Below are 26,161 nucleotides of genomic sequence, written 5' to 3'. Positions count from 1 at the left end.
TTTGCCTGAGGCCTATAAAAGCTGCTAGAAAAATGGAAGAACTTAAAATGAGGGTACGAAATTTCTGGACATAAAATTCATAGTCCAGATAAAGATGGCATTTGGACATGTTTGGTTTTCTTTTCAGAATTTAGAAAATGCTTTGAGATAACCTTAGAAGAGCTGCATAATAAAAGCAAAGTGCATTTAAGTTGGAACAGGAAATTGTATAGTCTAATTCTCTGGAAATCAAATAATAGTTAGTATTTTAGGCTTTATTTTGGATTTTTATGGTCTAAAATCTGGTGAAAGTGCAGATGGATACTCAAAGATATTTAAAGTTAATGTCTAAAATGTGTTCTATGTGATCTGTAGAGGAGAGGTGCTACTAAAGGTCCAAATATGACTAACCTGAATGAAAAATACAAGTACTTATGTTCTTGCAAAACATATTTAAGACTTCTACCATTGCTTCCTCCACTTCCTCCCTCTCCCAAGTCATTTAAAAGACAATAATTTATTTTAAAATTTTGGTTGCTTCATCTGTGAACTTACAAATCGGTTTACACCAGAAACTGAGTTTAGTAGGAGAAGATACAACAGATCTTTCCTTTCTTACAGATTTTAAGTCCAGGATATGTGGAACAAAAGATAATAATTAAGATTTCCCTAAATGATAACTTCTGAATAGATATTAATTGATAAATCAAATTGTTTCTCTCCAAATAGGATTTCTCTGTAATACTACTTAAAGGAGGGCTATTCTAACCCAGCAAACATACTTTCATCTCTAGGAACGCTACTTTGCAACATAAGTAAAATAAACAGGATTCCATGCTCCTCAGAGAGCATAAAAAGAGGTGTATTACGTGTTGTAGTGAAATCTTTCTAGCTATTCTAATCATTAGAGCTATAAGAGACACGGTTATTTATTCAAAACAACTTAAAGCAACTCCAAAGGTCCCAGTGTGATGTTTTCACTTCTAATTTTCATAAAATGTTGTTAAGAGTGGAATCAAACTAGTTAGTTATCAGTCTTGATGCTGGCATAAATGTGACTGGAAATGCACTATTTGTAATTACTTGAAAGGAAACAAATTACCTTTAAGAGGAAAACCATAGGTAGAAATTGCAGAAATTAGATGTCTTAGGCTGCTCTTATAAAGGAAAAAAAAAAACAAAAAACCCCAAAAAACAACAAAAAAACAACCTACTACACACACACATAAAGAAAAACCCAGCCACCCACTTCATTTAGCTTGCAGACTACGTGAAAGAATATTTAAACAAAACAAGGGCAAGGATAAATTAGTGGAACAATGGATTTGGAAATGATGATCAAGATACTTTTTGTCTATAATTTCTATGAAATTTTCCAGTAACAAATGACTTTTAAACCTGAATTTATCCCAAGCCTGAGTTTTTGGAAACATCTGGCAGATAGAGGAACTGACTCATGCTGGACCTTCACTTCAAATTCCTCAAAATCAGAGCTGCAGAGTTAAAATTAGAAATAAAGCTCATTATAAAAATCTCAGGTCACAAAATATTAAGCATGTTTTCAGTCCATCCTAATCATCCGAATGGTGGGGTTGAGAACCTGCGTAAGGATTATGGTGAAAGGAAACATATTAAGGGAGAATGAAAACATCTAACTCTATTGGAACTTAAATCTTTTAGGAAAATAGACCAGCTTTTTTCTGGCCAAGAGGAAATGTGAAATTTTCCACAGAGGCTTTCCTAACAAAATAATTTTTTTTTTTATTTTTTTTTTTCTCCAGCTACTCCTACCTGCTTAGTGACCATAGAATGAATATGTGGGATAGGTACAGTTCCTGAAGTGGAATTGTCCCATCTAAGTCAACGCTACTATTGTGTTTTATATCAGAAAAACAAACAAACAAAAAAATACACCAGGAATCACTTTCAGTATGGTTCAGACAGTTACCATGCATCTCTAAATACCAAAATCAGAAAGGACTAATGATATCATTGACTATTTCATCTGCCATCTTTATAAATGAACAGTAGAATTTTTCCTAGTAATTAAATTTAAATAAATCATGTCACAAATTCCAACTAGTGAGTTTGCTAGTTCCTTTAGTTGACTGTTAAGTGAAGTACTTTCAACATCAGAATACCAGGACCTACATCCAGGTAAGAGAAAAAAAACAGGAAAATTAAGACTGGAGGACAGCTAGTCTATAAAGCATGGTGCCTGCAATGCTCTCTCTACCAAGTGGAACAGAAAATGTTTAGGAGAGCATAGGACAATTTCTTTTTACTAAATGATAAAAAGGAGAGACTATTGAAAAAATACAGCTGCTGTCCTCTAGCCATAACCATCCCTCTTAGCCATACGTTGGGGAACACATATTGCTACCATTGCTACCGTAAGTTTTCTTAGTGTAGAAAAGATTGTCAGTAATGTCAAATTGTTCACCTTCCTGAGATGCATTGTTCACCTTGACACAGTTTTCCACCAATTTCACAATTTAAAACCAAAATAGTTCCCTTTGTTTTTACTGTACAAGAAACTGACTGAAGAGATCTTGAATCCTGAAAATGTCTCCATTCCACTTCTCATACTTGGCTTAATAATTGGAAAACTAGGTCATTTCAAATGTAAGAAATTAATAAAAAAAAATAACCATAGCAACATCATAACCCCCGAATACTTAGAGCAGTAAGTTCTTTTTCCATCTAAAAGTACAACTGGCCTGCTTTTTATCTCCATGAGGGACAAAGGGACAAAAACATTGCATTACTCTTACATCCTCAGTGTCTGTCTTTCTTCAGTATATGGGTTCTGACACAGGCTTCCCAAGGCAGAAATCAGCAAAATAAAGTTTCACTGCTCAAATAAAGTTTCACAAGCCAAAAAGATAAATAAAGTATCATCACCCAGCAGTATCACTCTATGACAGAAAGGAAATCTAAAGTCAGATTTCCTCAGTCCTTGGCTTATATTTAAACTACCAGAAAATCCTCATTACCAAGACAAAAAAAAAAAACCAAAAAAACCCCAAAAAATAGCCAAAAACAAAAACTAAACAACAACAATAAAGAAAAGCAAGTTCAATGATGCTATTTACTAACATCTAATCTGTGCACAGCCGTAGGTAATACCAAGCTGTTCAGTTCTTCTAAGTTCCTTTGTAATGACCAAATTGGCCAAGCTTTATTCGCTATTGTTTCTCTGCATGGGAAGATTAACAGTTTATTGACTCTTAATCCATACAGAGAAAACAATATTGTTGCTCATCAGCTGCTAATTGGAAGGAAATAAAAATTTAAAAGGTATGACATCTTCCAACTAGGAGATGTAACTAAGGTTCTTTACAGGCAATGTGAGCCGAACACTTTTCATAGTATCCAAAGTATAGTCTCAAGGGTGGACTTCAGTAGCTATTTTATAGAAGCAGAGTGCATAAGTATTTTTAGAAAAAGTATATAATTTTATCAGGTCAATAATTTTACTTTCTAAAAAGAAAAATGACAGAAAACAGGTAATCAAAATTGACCTAACTGCCTTGAAATACGGCAAAGAAACAAAAACAACAACAAAAAAGGGAGGGGCCTAATATCTCCCCTTAGTAACAAAAAGCCACTGCATCTCATGTTCCCACAAATTATTCAGCATCTTTAAATATGAAGTAGGATTGCTTCAGAACTCACCATTTCCACTTTGCATACCAACTTAGATCTGCCTCCACTCAATAGCTCAATCTAATATCATACTACACATATGTATAGCTGAAGCTATATCTATATCACGGCTTAGTCTTTCTAAACCTTTCTTGTTTTCTTCTGCATAAAATAATTGAAAGCAACATTTTTCAGAAAACTCGGGGTAAAAAAAAACATCCAAAAAAACCCCAAACCACACAAAAAAAGAAACCCATGCACCTTCACCTTTCATCAAGTACCCAGAAACAGTAGTCACACATAATATTTAGAGACCTCGGCTTTGATAAGTACTTTGCATTTTCTCCATGTTCCCTTGGTTTGTTACCTGTTCGTTCTAGATTACCTTGTATTCATGAATCAAATGACTGTATTTATTGTATTCATAAATCAAATGAATGAACAAGAGTGATGTTAAAAACAGTAAATTGTCATGAAACAGTTTAATCTTTACCTTACTTTATGACTATTTTTGGAAAGGAAAAGAAAAAAACACCCTAATCCAGGGAATCCCTTAGTCTAGAGCTATCTGCTTAGAAAAAGTATGACATGAAGAAATAAAAATCTAGAAGTAGTAACAATGACGCTACTGCAGATGTTCTGTCCCATATTATATCCTGGAACCAAATATATATCATGTGGAGTCTGCATGTTATTACTATGCATATGTACTGTATACATGTGACATCCTCAAGCTAGAATGTGATGTGAAAATTGTTGTGGGAAAGAAACCAAAACTATTTGCAATTTAGCTGCAATAAAAACTACACTGAGTTACAGCCCAAACTGCAAGAATTACTCATGTCTCTTATTCTTAAAAACAGTCAAAACATTTTCAACTTCAGAGAAACAGCAGTTTTTGAAAAGGCTGTTCTATCAAAGATAGAATGTAAAGTTGTGTTTGGTTTATCAAGTAAGTTTTATCTGGTAACAAGTGAGAAAGGGAATTTCAAATATCCCATCTGACTAAAGCACCTTTCTACTTAAATCAGTGCAAAAAGCATTCAAGAGGTTTGCTTTCACTCCAGTAAAGAAGATAAATTGTGAAACTTCAGACATTGCCATAAAATTAGATTTTCATCTTCTGGTCACATCAACGCATAACATCTTGCTTGAATCCTTTTCAGTGGCAACTGAGAACAAAAACGTTCGTGATTATACACAAACATTTTCCTTCTCCCTCTCCCAGACCTGCTCACTGTTGGAGATTTAAGAGAAGAAAGTTATGGGTATATTCCTGCTAATCAAAATTCATATGTTGTGCTAACTTCTACTGCATAACGTCCTGAATTATTAGCAGGGGAAACTGGTTGAGACGATGCCCATAAGAACACCATTTCAGAATAAGATATATATATTTTTTTTGTAGCTCGCTTGAGCAAAAATGATGTGTATTTTTTTCTTGTTTGTCTTTTTTAAAGGAGCTGCCATCTTTGTGAAGAAGATATCAGAAACATTAAAAACAAAAACAAAAAAAAACAACCAACACTAGAGTTCACAGGTATTTCTGCTAGGAACAAACCATATAAAGCTAAACCTACGGAGATGTTAATGACAGCACAGCCTTTTCTCTAAAAAGCATCCCAGAATTCGTACTATGGTTTGATGACATAGGGAGTTCCAGTAGCAACGCTGGTTAAAAACCTCTGGACTTTCTCTGGTTCTTGGCAAAGCTTGCCCCCAGCTTCACTGTGTTGACAACTCATGGAGCTACGCTGTGACTGAACCACAGAACCTAGAAAAACAATGCCTTCCCTTTCCCACTTTTTTCTTCTTTTTTTTTTTTTCCTTAAAAAAGAGTTGACAAGTAATCCATTCTGACTTTCCACAAGAGACAGAAAATGGGAAGCAAATGCATCAAACCAAAACCGAGGTTCAGAGCAGTATCCTCAAATCCCAGTGGGCCTTTTGTTCAGGGAGTGACACTCATACAGTACGGTCTCTGCCATTTCGTATACTGTCAGCCAGCAGAAATTACATGATCATGTTAGACTACATCTCACAAAGCCCAACTCAGAGAAGATGACACTACACCTAAACAAAACAAACCATCTACTTCAGCTACTAAGTGTTGTCTCGTGACAACAGAAACTACTAAGATATTTTTTTATCCCCTTCTGCCTGGACAACACAAAAAAGAAAGCAAAAAAGGAGATGGCCTGAGGAAAAACGTGAAGCATTTAAGTAATTTTTATTAGAAGGAGGTGGTAGAGCTTCAGTCAGCACCATTCTCCAGAACAGAAGGAAAAAATCACAACTGGTCACTCAAATACTATAGGTAGTGTCTCACTTTGACCAAACACATGTATTTGATCAAGTCTTGAGGAAGCTAATTTTTCCATACAGAAAGCTATTCTTGTGAGGAACAGCTTAGAGAACAGTCTTATACATTAGTGTTAAAACTGAACATGCTCCTTTGAGTTCACAGCAGAAAGAGAGGAGGAGTAAAGAAGTGGAAAGATGTTAGAACTAGAAAGGAGTGGACAAGAAGCTTGGTGAGACTGCTCACTGAGTCCATACTTTACCCTTCATTTTATATTCTGCTAGATGGAATGGCCCATATTCCTTCTCCTTACTGAAATATCTTTGTTGATGCATATTTAAAAACTCATGAAAAGACAGCAGTCAGTCTTAGGAACAAACTGTTAACTCAGATACAACCCCATAAAAGACTACCATTGTAATCTAAATCTTAACAGATACATAAAGATGTCTTCAATGGTACTTTAAGTGGAGCTACCTCCAAAGGTTTATTCTGATCTGAAAAGCAAAGTATTATGTTTTTTTTGAACAATGTTATCACACGCAAAGAATTAGTTAGTGATCTGGAAGTAAAGAAGCAGTTATATATCTTCAAAGATTATTCTCGTGGACGTGCAAAACTGTTCTTTAAAGATCAATAGAAGTCTGTTGGCCTTTTGGAGAGGAGGGCTGCAACCTGCCTTTAGACTGGCAGATGGGCCTGGACACAGCCAGCTTACAGCTCCGAACTTTTCTTTTTGGCTCAGTGTTGAATATGATGTTAGCAGTTTACTGGGACAGCAGGTAGAAAATCAGCTATGGTAGCCTCTGGCAATATCAACCATGTTTCTGCTGCAGTGAAGATAACACAGAAAACAGTCACGAGGTCATAGACAAAGTAGAGACTATTTCTTTCTTACAGTTTATGTATAAAATAATTATAAAGATGATCAACATTTGCAACTAAAGGTTCAAAACGTGTTTAACCTAAAAACACTTTTGTGTGTCCTGTTTTCCTTTCCCTCAGCGGGTCAGTAATAACAGGAATAAACTACAGCACTGTCAGGAGTCATCTATTCTGTGGTCTCAAGCTGCAGTTTTACTTGGAGGAAAAAAACAAACAAACAAAAAAGGAAGTTATTTTGCAAGATGGCATCATTACTATTGAAAGTTTTCTTTTAATTAAAAGTAACTAGCAGTGACTTCAAAGAAGGATAATTATACACAGAACTATCTGTCAGGAGAACACTACTTATTGGCATACTCTGGGAAAAAATATGTCTGAAGTACAAAGATAGGAAATAACTATATGTTTTGAAGGGAGCGGTTGTATTTGTTTTCAGATTTCAGCTATATAAAAATTTTACTTAAGAAGGTGAGTTTGAATTGACCACAGCATCCACTTACTGAGAACGTAAGATAAAGATCTAAGACGCTGTATCCTACCTACAACCTGCATGCAACCCTGGACAGCTAGTAATGCAGGCCCACGAGAGTGTAAACTTTTAACATTATCACATGATTTAAGTTATATTTTTCCTAAGTCTACCGCATGTAGTTCAAGTGCAGTATATATAGGTGATAACAGAATGCTGCGTAGGGGAGTGTGCAGTGCAGTGCTAACTCCTCTTCTGGCACCTGCTACACACCCAAACTGATACTGCTGTGTATAAATGTTACCTGCGCTCCTGCTGCTCAGCAAGTAAAATGTATTAACTGCCAATAACAATATTTCAGTCTATATACACATGTGCCTGTGAAGGCATGCAGGTTTTGTTATTATTTAATTAATTGTGCACAGTATATTCACACAGAATTCGTAAGTTGGCCATTTTTTTCCTGTGTGAAAGTAACTTAAGTGAAATGTTTTATGATAAAATATAAAACACAAATAAAAGTCCAAGAAAAAAACAGCATATATTTCAAAATGTTAGAATATATATTTCATCACTGGAAATAATTTTAAACATTCTCATGGAAGCTCAGCTTTACAGTTGTGAAAGGAGCAGCAAATATAGGATTGCCAAAAAAAAAAGGCTTAGTTTTAGCTAGCATGGAACTATTTTCTTCAGAGTGTCTGGTGTGATGGCATGTTTCAGTTCTAGGAGAAAAACAGTGTTGACAACACTCCATTGTTTACAGTTTGCTGCTAAATGGTGTTGTACAGAGCCAAGGCCAATCTCAGAGAAAGGCCCAAGGAGCTGAGAGGGGACAGAATCAGGACAGCTGACTCAAACTGGCCAAAGGGATATTCCACATCATATGACATCATGTGGAAGGAGTTTTGAAGGAGGTGGGAGCTCATCTATTTCTCTTCTGCTGTTTGGGGGGCTGGCTGGGCATCGGTCGGGGGTGGCAAGCAAGTGCCTGTGCATCACTTGTTATAAATATTCACATATATATAGACAGCTGTAAACATTTTTTTTTCCCTTTTCTCTTTGTAAATAGTTCCATCTCAACCCACAAGCTCTCTCTTTTATTTATTTATTTTTTTTCCTCAATTTTCTTCTCCATCCCACTGGGAAGGATGGAGGGAGTGATCAAATATGTGGTGCTCAGACACTTGCTGGTTTAAAACACAACAAAACCAAAACTGATCAATAAGACTTGTGAGTATTTTCTATAATAGACAAATGAAGCACAGTGTGCAGCAGTGGATTTTTTAAACATAATTATTGGAATAAGTGACCATCGCATCTGCAGTGTTCATGTGCCAGCACAAAAAAAAACCAGTTGCTACCAGAAAATATACTCAAAAGTTTGATCTTCTCTATTAACAAGACTCTAAGATCTGTCTTACCAAAGGAAAACATCTCTCACTTCACAATCCCACCTTATTCATGTCCTTGTTTTTTGGCAGTATATTTTGTGAACAGCTATTTTCAAAGATAAAGCACAGGAAGAGTAAAATTATATCAAAAAGCTCTGATAGCCACTGCTACTGAACCAGACACTGATGTGTAAATTTCATGAAAACAAGGGCAAATATGTCAGAAATTTTATGGTTTAGTTGCCTTTTTTTTTTTTTTAATGATTTTTTTAATGATTTAAAACAATATATTAAAAAAATGAAAGAAGTTTTGTTACCTACATATATTAACTACATTATTGTCTATGCAGCCCAAGATAACTCATTTGCACTCAAGAAAGCCCAGGTAAAAAGACCTAAGGATGGTTTAAAGCGTAAAATAAATAATCCACTTAAATTTATATAACTCCCTACATTTCCTACCACATGTTCTATAATCAGAACATGTTTTCTATATACATTGTTCTACAATACGAAAGTCTTTTTTGTATATATGCATAAATCACTCCAAAAGTAATGCTTCCTATTTATTTCCATTGAAACTGCAAGTGATAGAAAGAACACAATATTAGATAGAGCAAGGTCTCAGTTACAAAACACTGTCATTCAACATAGTCATCAACATTACACATTTTTGCTAGTGATGAACAAGAGTCTGCAAGCTTGTAAATACCTGCATGGCTGTCCAGAATGTGGCTTGTCTTTCCCATTGCTCTTGTTACTGCTGAAATGCACCACCCACTGCCTCACTGCGCTCATATCTACTGTTTGGTCTCTATAAATGTTCAACAATCACAGACAACCATCAAGGGGAGTGAACCTTTCTTTCATGCGGAGTTAAGTTCCACGCCTTTGTTTCACCAGCACTTCCATGTCAGACACAAATTTATCAGTGCCCCTCTGCTGACATCCATCCCACTGCAACAAAATGTAACAGCATAGTGGCAAGAAGGTTTGACCTCTACTGCCACACCACCAACATCCACCTCTGACACTGTGGGCCAACATAATAAAATAGGAGACACTGCTTCCAGAGCAGTCTCTGTATTTCTTATTTATGACAACAGATTAGCTTTGTCTACGTTGAAAAAATCAGCACGCTAAAAGCAGATGTCAAACTTAGAAGATACAGCTGAAGGCAGTCATATGAAAGGAGGAGCAAAAAGAAAAGGTGCAATTTGTAGAACTTCTTTCAGGAGATAGTATATTTGATATATTTAGTGTGATTTATTACAGACGTAAAAAGACCTATTTGTTAAAAATGAACATTAAGACTCGTGAGAGATCAAGAACAGTGAAAGCTCTTATCTTTCAAAAGCTTCTGACTAATAAAAGGACAAAGAAAGATGTTTTGATGGACTTGTCCTAACTCATAAATGCCTTGATTAAAATAATATGAAAATCATAAAAGAATTTGTAACTAAATTATTTTACCTGTTGTCCTTAACAGCATCTCTGTAAATATACATTAGGGTTTCCAGAGAGAAAACAAAGGCTATGTATTTTGTTTTATCTGCATATTTGGTTTGGTTTAAATTTGTTTCACTAGATCTCTGCATAGCATGGTACAAGAGTGCATTCTATTTCTCATCTCTTGGTAAAGCCTACAGACAGTAAAGAGAGAGGACATTGCATTTATTTATTTTTTTAATAGAACAATTATCATAAATCAGCTGAAGGTGGCATACAGATTAAAATGCAGAGAATACCTCAAGTTCTTTTAATGAAGTGAACAACGCACTTTTCATACTACAGGCAATTTCAGCTGAGATAATGAAAGTATTTTGAAATTTTTGCTTCCAAACTGTACAAGAAAAATACAGATTACGCTGCTGAAGCAGCATCCAGAAGCATTTTGTTACCCTTGACCTTGTCTGAATGCTTATTTTCCAGAAACCCTTTGCCTTCTGAGAACTTCCTAGAAAAATACATTAACAATGAGCTCTGGTCTGTATCATCCTGCAATATCCCTCTCATCTTGAATGGAAAGAAAAACAAAAATGCTTACATGCATAATCCACAATGCCATTTTCTTTTTATTCCCATGGTCTTTAGTCTTGGTTAATACGCTTATCCAAAGAAGTTGGAATGTCAACAGCTTAGCATGAAACAAGTAATAAAGCCCCTTAAAAAAAAAAAAAAAAAAGGCTGTCCAGTCCTCCCTTGGTTTAACTAGCTAATGAATTTGTATTTGTTTTAATAAACTAATCAGTTAAAAACATACTCAAGAAATTAACAATGTGGGGGGTAGAAAAGGGGAAAAGGTTCACTGCAGGTAATTCTGACCCTCAAATTATCTTCTCTTACAATATTTGCTAGAATATATTTCAATTAAAAGCCCTCTACACCCCTAGCAATCAATGGCAGTAGTTTCTGCTGGAACATTTCCACTAAGCCAAGAGTCTAATCTAGAGCCTATAAATTCACATTAGTTTGGAGGCCCTGAAACAACAAGTCTGTTTATCACTGTCTGCACACTCTTCAGCCACAGATTCTAGTGTTCTTTTACAGGTAAGGATAAAGTAGAGGTAACAAGCTAATAAAACTAGGACACTACTCCTCATATCCGCTCTTTCGTCTGAAGGTACTTTCATCTTGTATTCCCTTCCTGACTCCACCTACTCCAACTGCCATGATCCAAAGATATTACATGTCTTGGATACTCATCTTTAAAAACACATACTATTCAATTAAGAAATCAAAGTTCCCCTAAGGAATGACACAATGCCTTGATTTAATGCATGTTTCATTTCCAAAACAAAAGTAAAGAGACCACAACATTCCAGAGGATATACTCAAATAACAGACTGTTGCAGCAGCCTGCTCTGAACATGCTTTCTTAAAGCATGCACTTTGCTGCTACATCGGCCTGTCCCAAAAGTTAATACTGATTGTGTAACATGATCAACATTAGCAAAGATAGACCATTCATGTTTTGCATCCATACTTTTAAACTCTAATTGGAGCAATTCTTGATTCTGTTCATACGAAAGTTGAGGATGCAGTTAGACCTTCCCACATGCTCAGAGTTCATTCCTGTGTAGCACTTATATCATCCTGCCCAGGAGGGCAGAATTTTCTGGCCTATACTTAAGCAATGAGAGCTGACAGTCAGCATTTTTTTTTTTTTTTTGAAGTGCATTTTCAAAAGATTATTATATACCTCAGGTAGTGTAACAAGGCAAGAAGCTGAAGACTTTCCCTTAAATGTATTTTTGCTGTTATAAAATAGAATTTATAAACAACAAAAAAAATATGATGAGAGTCAGACTCCTGCACTTAAAGGACATTACTGACATGGCTGTGACATCACTGACAGTCTGTCATGAAGCCCTGTGTTCACACTTTTAAACCAATTCCATAATTCAAAATAAGAGATTTGCCTTCAAAACTTGCATCACTGTTGTAGTGATTATCTGCAAAGGACTCTCTACCTAATTAATTTTCAAATCTTTTAAATGAATCTAGATATAACCAAAGTAAAGCTTTGATTATTTTTGCTTTAACAGTGTGAAGCAACCAGAACTTTAATATGATTAAGTAAGAGCTGTCTCTGCACTCAGCATTTGATCTTGAGTCAATGAGTCAACTACTACTAAAAATGATAAAAGAATGAAGAATTTAGCAGAGCTTTTGTTGAGATTATTCTCAGGACTTGAGCTCACTTTTTGCATTCCCTACCTTTAATGCTAAATAAAGCCTATCAAGCGGATTGTTAGACTGATTAATCAGTTGATACAAATCTCAGCAGCAAAATAAAAAGGAAATTATTTAGCCAATATTTTCTTCATCAAGAAATACTATCTACATACAGTGATCTGTGCTCAAATGTCCTTCTAGCCTAAATTTATCTATTTATCTCAAAAGAGTAGTGTTTTTGTTTGTTTGTTTTGAACAGTGGAATACACAATACAAAATTGCTTCCAATCATATATTCAGTTAATACATAACTGTGCACTTCTCTCATGCCTCTCTTTTGCTATGAAAAGTTGCTCTGAAAGTAATGCCTCCCATTATTTCCATGGAAACTACAACGGATACAAAGAGCTGCAACACTCTTTGGTAGAGGAAGTTTTCAGCTACACAATACTGTTTTTCAACAAGGTCACTACTGTTAAGCTATGCACTTTTCCGGTGACCAACAAGAGCCTGCATGCCATAGTAGTACATGACATAGTTTCACAGCTGCTGTGATGGTGCTGTTGTGAGGAAAACGTTGCCCATGCAACATTTCACATCTTTCTTCAAGCCTGAACAGATAGAAATCTGAAAGTGCCAATCAAAACTATATCATGCATGTGGTAGAATCTCTTGAAGTGGAAGGGACCCTTAAAGGCCATCTAGTCAAACTCCCTTCAATAAACAGGGACATCTGCAACTAGATCAGACTGCTCAGAACCTGGTCCAGCCTGACCTTGAATGCCTCCAAGGGCAGGGTAATCAGAAGCACAGATACAGGTCGGGCAGAGAATAGCTTGAAATCATCTCTGAGGAGAAGTATTTGGGGGCATCAGTTGATGAAAGATTCAATATGAGCCAGCAGCATGCTTTTGCAGCCCAGAAGGCCAACCATGTCCACAGCTGCATCAAGAGAAAAATGACTAGCAGGTTGAGGGAATCTACATGTATATTTTCTTAAAGACATTTATCACAATCCAGTAGAGCTGATCCTGCACCACAGAAAGTTCCCCAGTGTCCAGAAGTATCACATTCATAACATTCTTCTTTCCAATCATCTTTGATCAGATGCTCCATAATTTGCAAAACAAGGAGAACAATCAGCATGACTTAGTAAAACATTGTTATTACCTCATCATTTTACACAGGATAGTGCATTTCAGATTCAGTCTGAACTAAGGAAAAAATGCCTAACTCCGAACCTTGTCATTTTAAGCCCTGAGTATAATATACATTATGCACAATATTGAGCATCTATTCACATGAGACTACATACATCAGTTACCACTCAGGTATGAAAAATGTGTATGGCTCAGAGCCTGGCTCTTAGTTGCTTAGTTCAGACATGAATTTAATACAATTTCAAAACAAATTTTCATCTGCATGACTAGTGATGTAAAGACATCACCGTAACACACATTATGAATGCAAAATAAGAGTCTTGATAGTTTACTATACAACACCCTACTTCAGAATTCTGCAGTAAATGCATTTTAACCTTATTTTTAATGTTCCATTAACATCTGTGGTATGTCTAAGCTGAATTGTATTTTCGAGCAAAATACATTACATTGGATGATGTGACGAATTTATTTTTCTGGATTTTTTACTCAAATAGGAACCAGTGTTCCTATAAGAGCACAGTGAGTAATCATGTGCAAAACAGGACCACCCAACATCTGTCTACATTTACTTGGAAGAGTTTTACACTCCTCTGCTATAGGACTTGTAGGAAATTTATGCCGAATACATGGGTGGGGTGGGATAGAATCCTTCCTCTTTGCTTAATCACATTCAGGGCTGAGCAATGATCCATTTTGTCTGGTTCTCTCCATTACTCGTTCTAAAATTAACTCACATCTGACATTATAACATATGTTAAATATTATGTAAGCTGTCTGTTCTATATTTGGTTTATTTAGTCATAAATCCTGGCATGCACACTAAAAAAAAAAAAAAAAAAAAAAAGGAATAAAAGTAGCGCTGGTAGGAAAAAAAATCAAATTCTGCAAACAAAATCAAGTTGGTAAAAACTAGACACCAGAAGTACATAAAGGAGCTGAATTAATCCACAATAGAGAAGCTTGCAATATATTATCTGCTTGTGAAAATATCCTGCAGGCTAATATGTTCATTTACTTCGTTGCAATGGAATTTTCATAATCTGGCAAGTGTGAAAGTGATCTATATGATCTGGGTGCCTTTCTTAATAATCTTCATTTTTTACTGGGGATTTCAATCCTTCTCTGGAAGAAGCAAATCTGGCCAGTACGGAATTTTGACTGGTTTTTCAAACTGGTCTTCCAGCTTTCACAAACTTTTCTCAACTGCATTTTCATGAAACCCCTTCACTATTTCACACAAAATTCCCAGTGCTGACTTGCACAGAATCACAGAATGGCTTAGGTTGGAGTAGACTTTAAAGATCATCTAGTTCCAAACCCCTGCCACGGGCAAGATTGCCAACCACCAGTTCAGCCTGCCCTTGACCACATCCAATCTGGCCTTAAATGCCTCCAAGGTGCGGGCACCCACAGCTTCTCTAGGCAGCCTGTTCCAGGGTCTCACAAATCTCTGAGTAAAAAAAAATGTCTTCCTAACATCTTACTTAAATCTCCCCTCTCATAGTTTAATGCCATTTTCCCTTGTCTTATCACTATCCAACCATGTAAGAAGCAGTCTCTCTCCTGTTCTAAGCTCCCTACAAGGACAGTGTCCCTTCTATGTCTCATTCAACCTGATTTTAGCTGAAATAAAATACAGAGGAACTAAATTATATATAGCACGCCATTTTTATTTTGAGGCCATTGACCTTTCATTATATCCATTGTTTTGAACTATTAAAGAGCTGAAGGTTTTCATATCACAGTCAACTGCATTGTTGTAATGAATTTAGCCTCCAACACGCTATGGGGGTAAGAGATAGTATATATGTTGCTATCTGTGCCTTAAATCCCACTTTCTAAAACAAGCCTAACAGCATCAGACACAGAAGTTTAGTTCTGAAAGGAATTTCTTACCAAAGTGGCCTTGAAAGGGCAGACGTGGACTGCTAAACAGGCAGGAGATGGTTAACAGCACAAACGTTATGACTTTTGAGGAAACAAAACCCAGCTAACACTGAGGTGCCTAGATATGTTCAGAGGATTTAGATCCATACATTCACCAGCCCTTTTACTACAGCAGTTTCCAGGGACAAGACCGATTCAGAAAGTAGAATATTGTCTGAAAAGGGGGGTTGTTCATGCATCTCAGAACCTATTACGGAAATACCAGATATTCAGCTCTAGAAATAATTCCCCCCAGTAGCTCAAAAGACCTTGTTTCACAAGAAACACTTCCCTGTACAAGCTCCAGAAAACAGCATATATTTTTCTCCTGTATTAATGTCAAACCAATGTTGTGGAGTAAAGCCCTTCCAAGGTGTTTTCTGATGGTACAGGAGACTGATTGAATTGGTCCTGTTTCAGGACCATGGAGCAGCAATATAGCTGCAACAAGGGCAAAACTAAGATCACTCACTGAAACATAAGCACCTTATTAACAAGCTGTAAAAGATGAGGAAGAATAGCTTAGTAACAGCTAATTCCTCCTAATAAAAGTCCTAAGCCGGAAAGAGCTGTCTTTAAAAGCTAAACATAAGAACAGGTAAATAAGACTTCTAATTTAGTGACAGTTATCAAAAAACTACATTTGTATCCCCTTTATATCAAATCATTTTGTCATAATTATCTCCTAATTATATGTTTGTTTCTGAATAGAACAAAGTTCAAGTTACATATAATTACTCTTCGCTTTGGTCACTGGTGCTTAAGAAAGTAACTTTATGGCATTTAAAGACACAATTAAATTCTTGATTTTCATATGCCAATATATTCACACTGAGATATTCCCAAACACCCACAGAAGAGCACTGTAAGATTTGGTATGACCTAAGAAAGCAGCAGAATGTGAATGTCTAACTGCGGTGAAAGGATATCTGTATTCAGCTGCAGCTGAGTGGCTTGAAGGATGGCTTATATTCTAAACTGATTCTACCATTTCAAACTACTGTAAAATATATAAAATTATAAATGCCATCTTTGTTATTTGGAATGAGAAATCTTTGCATTCTTGTAACAATTATATGACACACAGTGATCTAATCTGATGGCTCAGAGCAGTGGAGATCAGATTTTAGTCATCACAGGCTGTAAGAATGAGAGTTAAGCATGAAACATCCTGCTTTATTTCTGGACAGGAAGCTGGGTCTTCTACAATTGTTATTTTCCTGCTACCATGTGAGACACTTCAGATGCAGCACATATACACATTTCTCAATATTGGTTCAGTGGGTTTTTATCAACTGACCTTCCTTGGGCTATTTAACAAGAACAAAATCTACTCTATATTGCTACTGAAGCTAGCTTTCCATTCCCCGGCTACCAATCAGCCAGAGGCACCGGAATAGGCCTGTCTCTCTGAGAATGTAGAATATTCACAGTATTATACTGACCTAACACTAGGCTATGCTGCTGTCCAGTGAGCTGAGTCAGAGGAGAAGGAGATAATTACCACAGGAGGAAGAGCAGACACTGAAGAAAGAGCCTTGGAAAAATAATGTTGAAGAGAAACAGTCTGATAGAACAAAAGAGGTAGGTACCAGGAGAGAGGAAAAGGGAAGTGTCCTACTTTGTTAGAAACAATTCTGCCTCCATCAAAAAAATCATCCACATCAACATATTTCATCTCATCAGAAGGACCAGGCATTCTGGTATTCTTCTGGTTCAACAACATAGCACATTGTGGGGAAAAAACAACAACCAAACAAACCCACACTAAAGCTCTCAAAATCTTCTAACCTACAATACTACAGGAAAAAAAAAAAAAAAAGATATTTCTTTTAAAGCTCTTCAAAACACACTTAACACATTATACATAAAATCATAGGAGGTATCCAGAATATTTCCATGACAGAACAAACAGAAAGAACCAAATTAAGACTGACTGGGTAGTGTTAGTAGGGTGGAGTGATAATGATTTAAGATTAGAAATGACAAAAAGTAGCTGACTGCATCCTTGAAGTAGTTCACATCCACATGCTTTAATATTTATATATTTTTTTTCCAAAGGTGTAGTACGCTTTTAAATAAAGCACAGTTTTTATTGAAGGAGTGGAATGTAGTACAAGTCAGGAGAAGGAGCAGAAGAAAGTCCTTGAGTGTCTCTGACCTGAAACACATTCATAGCCTTTATTTTTTCATTAAAATTGCTCCCCTGACTCAGCATGCAATTAGGAAACATACATGAACACATAGTCAACATTACAAACACACACAGGAGATTCTGTAGTCACAGTCATTCCAAAACATCAGAGAAGGTAACAGCTTTGAAGAACAAAAATCACAATTCATTTGCTAGTTACTGAATTCAAAACAACAATGTTCTTTAACCCCAACAACATGATTAAGGAAAAAAGTACACTCTCAATAACAAAAAGGCAATACTGTTTAATTCACTGCAGGGCTTTAGCAAAAATTTCTTTCTCCTGATTTCAGTTACAAGTCTCATTGAGCAGTTACTTTTAGCAAAGCAAAGGATGCCTTGAACCTGTTTATCAAAGGCTTTCTTTACGCACAAAAATCATAATGCCCAAACATTCAGATGAAATAAAATAGTATATACCATTCTTCCTCCACATAGGAGATACATATGCACATATTTACAAACACTTCTACCAGTCTAACTTCTAAAATTGAAAACTTTCTCATCTGTGGCATTCCTATATTCACAGGTATGAACTGTTGCAGCTGTTACTACTAAAAAAAATCCAAATAATCCTGCTGCTACCTTAATGAGCTACATAAGAACAGTTTGATCAGACTGCCTTAATCCATGTGAGAATACATGCAAGCTATATCTTAAGTCACGAATATTTCATTTTCCAACAGAAGCTTCATTAAAATAAGGAAATAATCTTGCTGAAAAAAAGGAACAGAGAAAATGCCCATTGTAACCAATTTGCCTAGGGGAGTCTCTCCAACACGATTAAGTCAGAGTATAAGTAAAAACACAGCTTTAGGAAGACCAAAAATGACAATTCTTATAGAACACTCAGGAAACGGCAAATTTCAGAAACATATACCCAGAAAAAAGTTAATGTTATTCAGTGTTAGTAATGTTCTACTTGGATATCGCATGCCTTAAAAGTCTAATATGCTAAATAGATATAATTTTGACTAACAAAAGCTCAATACAGCCTTCAGCTGAAGTTCATCAGTTCAGGAAAACAGGCAAACCGCATTTCAGCATTTCTCAGTTACAATTTCTATCTAATTATGATCATCTTCACAGATTTCCTATTTTCACTTGTACAAGATACTTAGAGTATTGAATTCCTGTAGCACAGTACAGTAGAAATCTTTTCATGTTTGATCTCCCATTCACTTGTACAGGAGAGGCTGGCTGAATAACAGGATCAAAGATTTCTCAACTTTTCCTTTTCTATGTTCCCGGATGACAATCCCACACTAGTGATTTTATTTCACTGGGCACCACATTAATTCATGCTAGTCAATACCTGATCTGAATTTGTGTGGCTAATTAGCAGAATGTCTACAGGTGTAGAACAAGCAAGACAACACGTTTTCATTTTCTAAGAACATTAAAATTCCAATAAGGTCAGGACTAACCATATTCTCAAAGGCAACTGATACTGCAAATAGAGTCTTCTTTTGAATCTCACTGGCATTATTATAAAGGCTTCAAATTACATAGAATCACAGAATCTACCAAGTGGGGAAGGAACCACAAGGATCACTGAGTCCGACTCCTAACTGAATGCAGAATCACACAAAATTAAAGCCTTATGTCTGTGTGTTGGCTAGATGCTTCCTAAACTCCAGCAGCTTGGTACTGTGACCACTGTCCTCAGTAGCCTATTCCAGTGTGCCACCACTCACATACTGAAGAGTACTGTCCTAATCCACAGCCTGACTCTCCCTTGACACAGCTCCATGCAGTTCCCTCAGGCCCAGTCACTGCCACCAGGGAGATCAGTGCTGCTCTTCCACTCTCATCATGAGGAAGCTGTAAAAGCCATCATGAAACCTTCCCTTGGTCTTCTCTTCTTTAGGTCAAACAAATCAAGTGACCTCAGCCACTTCCCATACCTTCTGCCCAGCAGATTGTTCATCATCTCTCTACTTCAAATGCTCTCTAGTTCTCTTTTAGAACTTTCTAATATTATGGATCCCCAAACTGCACACAGTATTTGGGGTGAGGCCACACTACAGCAGTGAGGTACAATCACTTTCCTCACCAGCTGGCAGTGGTGCGTCTGATACACCCCAAGGTACCACTGGCCTTTCAGGCTACCAGAGCAGATTGTTGACTCATCATTCAACTTGATGCCAAACTAAAACTCCCGGATCTATTTTCATGAGATTGCTCTACATCCTCTTGCTCCCCAGTCTGTATATATAACAAGGATTATATCATCCTAAGTATAAAATCAAGCAGTTTGCCTTGTTAAACTTCATGCAGTTGGCAATTGGCCAGCCTGCCAATTTGTCAAGATCCCTCTGCAAGGTCTTTCTATCCTTGAACGAGTCAGCAGCTTAATATTATCTGCAGACGTACTCATCGTGCATTCAACTCATGCATCCAGATCATTTATAAAAACTTTTAAGTGAGCAGACCCTACAGTTGATTCCAGGGGATACCCCCCTAGTGACTGGCCACTAGCATGACATTTATATAACCATTTATATAACCTCTTAAGACCGACCCATCACCCAATTGTTCTCCAATCATTATGTACCTGTCTAGCTGTATGCTGGACATTTTGTCCAGCAGGAAACTCTGGGAGGCATCATCATAAGCTTTGCTAAAATCAATAAAACCCTCAAATGACTCTCCTTGGTCATCTACGCAGATAAGTTTGTCATGAAAGAAATTAAGTGACATGATGTTTAGTTTGCACCGATTCTAGACTGTTTTCATCTACTCCGAATGCAGAAAAAATTTAAGTGAAAGTCTGTTAATTTCTACACACTTGTGCACATGCAACTAAACAGCATAAAATTGTCAATTTACTGTTACAGTAAGCCAGAACATTCAAAACTAACTGGGTTCTCATCACCCTGCAATAACATGAGATGGTTCTGAATGATTCATAGAATGAGAATGTCAATAAGCCCTGTAAACAAACTTAGATATAGAGGAAGACACAGGAGAGCTATATTGTGGTTTAGCTTGCTAATACATTTTTAAAATAGATCACTAGAAAAGTTCAATAGGTCCTTTTCAACTGCAAAATTCAAATCCCAAGTAAGTTGTTAAGAACACGATCATTCATAACTTTCAGTATTTCTTATGTAGTTCAATGACTAGTATAGTCCTGTAACTGTTATCTACCACATTCATAACAATACTATTGCTACAAATAGTGAAATATTTAAAAGGAAAAGGGAGGGAAAAAAAAAAAAAAAAAAGGAAAGAAATGTGAATAAAATTTAAATTACAACAAATAATAAATCAAAGACCTAAGCTCTGACATTTTGATTTCTGGTGGTCCATATGTTTTACATATTACAAAACCATCATCATAAACAATTCTTGCTAAAGAATAAAATTCACATTCTTCCTAAACCATCCTATCTCATTTGTTTACCGTTTCCTTCTCAAAAGCTTCATTAAATTGAAGACAGCATGAGCAAGTCGAAACAATTCATAAAGAAAAAAAAAGATCTCTATTAAATAATGTCAACATCAAAGGCAACAATAAGTATTCTTCTGCAAACGGAAGGCTGTGAAAGCATCTTTTGAGCTGGTTAAAAACTAGCAATTATCAATTTCATTTTGACATGAATGAAAGAGAGGAATGTTCAGTACATGCTTTAATGTTCTAACATATTTTATAACAGAGAAAAAAAAAATCAAACCACCTTAAGATATTTTGAGTGAATACTTAAATAAGTCTATACAAGCACAAGCAAGTTTATGTAATTGAGAAGGATTTTACCTAATGTGTTTGATTTGTTCTTTAGTATTTGTAGTCCTACAGTTTTTGTTAGTAGGCAAAGATCTTGCATTCACCCAAACTGAAGACATCAGTGGGGCAGAGGTAACCAGTGCATGAAAATACTAAGCCATGAAGCCTGCTCCAGCTTGGTATGAGGTGCTGTTGCAAAACCATCAGGGGAAAGAAACATCAACACTTGACCAATAGCAGACTCTTTCCAAAGACCTCCAGTTATCAAGGAAGATGAAGTAAGATAAAGAAGGCATGAAGTCTTCATGGAAGTTTACAAGGACAACACCCGTCTTACTTTTCTGCCCCTTTATGTACAGTGAATCTATCACTTCAGAAAGCCATTCATGTGAATGACTGTGACCAATTTTTTGTTCAGGTCACAAAGAGGAAATACTAGTTTACTGCTGTTCTTTGACACCAATGCCCACTCATCCCTCTCCTCTACCCCCTGCTCGACTTTAATAATGCACTCATGAGATACCAGCTATTCACAAGACACTCTAGTATAGTAAATCTGTCTAAGAAACATCTTTCTGGAAAGCTGATGAGATTGCTTTTAAACTACAGAAAATGTGGACATATTTAGTCAATTGGAAACCTAGAGATGGGCTTTAGAAAATTTGGAAATTTAGAAAAAAATTGGTATTCAGCTCACAGATCTGCAATGATTCATTTAAAGCAATCATGTTGAAGAGCTTATGCATCTAAAAGCTTCTTATTTTTTAGGCTTTATAAGACAGTTTAATAAAAATAGTATACTTCTCTAAAAAACCTTACTAAGCAAAGGACAGTCAAACATCACAAACTGCTCATTGCAAAAATAAAAATATCCCTGATTTCACTATGCTTTTCATTAAACATTCAAAATAAATGGAATTGCTTCAGTATAAGAACAGAATTAACAAAGCAGTACTCCTTGCACAGAATACCCTATTTTTAATCAGTTAACATTAGAACTTCAGTTAACATTCTGAATGTTGAGTTTATGTTACATTTGCATAGGAGGAAAATTGTTCCAGGACACTCTTTGCTTCATATGGCAAATTTTGAAGGATAGGCAGCATTCTTATAACAACTCTCATGAGACCTCACCTGGCAGTACCACACTCTTGTGTTGTGGTCCTGTGTTGAAAGACATGGATCTATTAAAGCAGGTCCAGAAAAGAACCAAAAAGACCATTAATCAGAAGTTTGAAACACCTCTCCTGTGACAACAGGCTGAGAGAGCTGGGGTTGTTGAGTCTACAGAAGAGAAGCATCCAGAAAGATCTTAGAGAAGCTTTCTCATACCAAAACATGGCCAATATAAAAGGAAGGGAGAGAGTCTTAACAGGAAATGTAGTGATAGGACAAGAAGTAAGCTAAAAGAGGGTAGGTTGAGAATACACATTAGAAATGTATTTATTTTTCACTGTGAGGGCAATGAGGCACTGGAACAGGCTGCACAGAGAAACCATAGACGCCTCATGCCTGGAGCCATTCAGGGCCAGGTTAAATGGGGCTTTGGGGAACCTGATCTAGTGGAGTTGGAGGTATGCCTGCAGCAGGGTGCTTGGAACTGAATGAACTTTAAGGTCCCCTTCCAATCCAAATCACTTCTATGATTCTATAACAATCCTTTTTTTTTTTTTTTTTTTTTTCCCCCCCCCGAATCTGGAAAACCAATTTTGCAGAAGAGAAAGCAAAACCACCACTTTTGCAGAAGAAAAAGCAAAACCACTTTGCCAACTTACAGTCTAAGACATACCTTATTTTATGGTAAGTCTGTGCATATGCATTCCAAATATTGCATTGGGAGCACAATCTGAGAAATTTATGTAAACCACTCAATTCAAAAGTTTCACCATTTTATAAGCGCTATAGTTAATATACTTTGAAAACTTTATTTTATTCAAATCTGTGACCATTGTATGATCTAGGTCAAGAATTAGGAGTCACTCAATGTTGTCTCATAAACATATTCCAGTTTTCAACTGTTTTTTTTCTTTAACACCCTCTATATAATTACCTCATTCTTATCTCTATGCACACTAATTGATTCTCTAAGGATCTACACTCTTATTTTTTATCACATTTGCTAGATAAAATGAAAAAATGCAACAAATTCTTATTTCTCTGAATCACTCTACTTCATACAGTATTCAGTGCTACGGTACTCACAGCTCCAATTACCATTTATAGATATTATTATTATTATTACCATTCACAAGTATTTATCTTCCAAAGGTTAGTCCAAACACCAATTCTATTCTCCAAATTAGCCACTTGAGGATCAGGATGGTATCGTTTTAATTGTTTTCTTAGCACTAAAGACAGCAAAATGGTACTGCAGAAGTCACAACATATGGATGAAATGTCAAATGTTGGCAGGTTTACAGTACATAATGATTTTTCATTTATCCCTATAGCAGTGGCTACCAGATTAAGAGAGGTGTATCTTTGTAAGTTTCCAATTAAGACAGACTGTTTAAATGACTGGATCCTGAAAGTAAAAAAAAATCATCACTGCCCCCACTTGTTACCACCACTAATGCTATATCAAGATGAAAGCCTGGGTCTCACTTTCTTTTGTGCAGTTATTTATAGCAGTATAAAGTGTTGAACCATTTTCACATTGATGTAGAGGTGTAGGTTAGGTGGAATACTGTGGAAAATATTTTAGTTGCTAAATTATCTGGTCTATTCCAGAATGAAAATGAAAAAGAAGCTGAAGACAGACAGATGCACAGCATGTGGCTCCACATAATCAGTTTGAATAAAGACTATTCAAAGATGGAGAAAAATATCTTACAGTGTTTCTCTGTAGCACTCCATCGTACAGAAGGAACACTTCAAACTCTTCCATGTTGCCTGGCCAACATATCTCTTTCTCACTTAAGAGACTAGAAAAGTTTTATTTCTTGGGCTAGTTAATACTCAGCTTCTTTGCCAAGATCACCAACAAAGCTATCATCACTAAAAGAGAAAAGAACCATGCTGTAGGAGCTGGCATAAAACCATCAGCTTCTTCCACATACCTCTTTATGGCTATCAGATGGAAGTAGTTTTGAGTTCCTATTGATTACTCCAAGAACTCAATTTTTGAGGTGGAAGGAAAAATTAGTCAAAGTGATGTCACAAGGTCTTACTAAAGCTTATCTCATGACATTATCCAAAGGCCTGACAGTTCCATATTTAGTTATATCAGATTCTCTTGTTACTGCAGTATCTCAATCCTTCACATTCATTTTTAGGTGGGAGTCCAATGCGTCAATGCCAGTAAGCATGCTAACGCTTGTTCACCGGAATCTGTAGAGCTGGCAAACATTTCACTGCAACTCTACTTAAGGTTCTCAAGTGTATTTCAGCACACTCAGGGTATTAGAGCTTTATATCATTTGAAAGAATCCTTTATTTTTAGTGCTAAATCAACAAAGCTGTTAGTGTCATTTTCAGTCAGACTGTCATCTACTGGGAATTCAAAATTACACTCAGCTGCAAACTATTGACACTCCTCTTAACAAAAAAAATGTTTTTAATAAATCTTTACATTAGCCTATGAGATAAAAAAATCTTTACCATGAAATATACAAGTGTATAAGTGTTTTATGAAAGTTTTATTAACTTTACAAAAGAAGAATTGGCAGTGAACCATGAACATCCTGTACTCCTAACACGTGGTTATAAATTACATGTTCTTTCCAATAACATCTGAAAAAGAGACTGTAATTTAAATTTCAAAACCACTTGGCATACCTACTATATAGTGCTGACATGAAGTAAAGGGAGGATCTGGAGAGACTCAAACAAAGAGTGAAAATATAAAGACATCCTTAGCTAAAAAGCTGCTGATGAATACAATTCCTTTCCAGCTGGACAGGGATCAAGTACTTGCTTGTCATATCATTCAATGCACTGTTCAATCAGGGATTCTTCCTTTCAACAAAAAGAAAACTTAAGTGCTGCTAATCATCCCTTGTAGAACTTTATCTTGCAGATACCTTCTTTATGTCAGGATTTCTCAATGACCATTGCCAACAGTAGAAGGATCAAAGTTGTTATTAAACAAAAACGCAAACATGCCTTCACTGATGGGGAAAAGCAGTTATCTCCTGTTCTTGCATTGAAGATTCGCAGCCACTAGCAGCTTAATGATATTTAGTGGGAAGTGAAAAAAAAATCCAAATGAAGACTCCGAAGAATAGAAAACACTTTCAATTTCTATGTGAATATGTCTCCATTTAAGACAACTTATTTCTTCTAATTTCAAGTGGTATCATAGATATCGCTTCATCCATTTTAAGTACGTTCTTTTTAAAACAATAAAATACTCAAAATTTATATTTTTGAATGGACCTACAGGTTTTCGTCCTATTTTCTGAAATGCTGTAATATTTTTACATCCTAAAAATGCCTTTAATCTGTTTACAAGATATATTTTTTTTAAATTTTTTTATTTTTTCCCCAAGCAGATTGATTAAGTAATTTCATGCAACTCATCCTCACAGCACTGTCTGGATAAAACTGGCTTTTCTGCCTTCCAGCGGTATTTAAAAACCCAGAGAGAAGCTAGCTCTCAGTGGCTTGAACAGAATGCAAGCCTATAGAGGGAAAGCCAAGATGCAAATAATCATGTGACATCAAAATTCCTTAAAGACCAGTCCTCAGTGCAAAGAAAACACAAGAGTACTCTGAGAAGATCAAGTGAGAAACAAACAAAGACGACATCCACACACACAGAGCTAACTCTAAAGCAAAACAACGCACAGCAC

The 26,161-nt window shown here is 36.1% G+C and overlaps 1 long non-coding RNA gene across 14 annotated transcripts in view; it reads right to left on the bottom strand.

The window, feature by feature from the left end:
* LOC107314642 (uncharacterized) overlaps window positions 1–26,161 on the bottom strand; it is a 295,770-nt gene that overhangs the window by 110,567 nt on the left and 159,042 nt on the right. The gene's annotated exons all lie outside the window — the stretch shown is intronic.

The sequence above is a fragment of the Coturnix japonica genome, chromosome 5, assembly GCF_054131305.1.
Source record: "Coturnix japonica strain WE chromosome 5, WE-NBRP24, whole genome shotgun sequence".
Classification (NCBI taxonomy): domain Eukaryota; kingdom Metazoa; phylum Chordata; class Aves; order Galliformes; family Phasianidae; genus Coturnix; species Coturnix japonica.
Note: the sequence above shows the minus strand (reverse complement) of the source record. Positions and strands in the feature narration are given on the sequence as shown.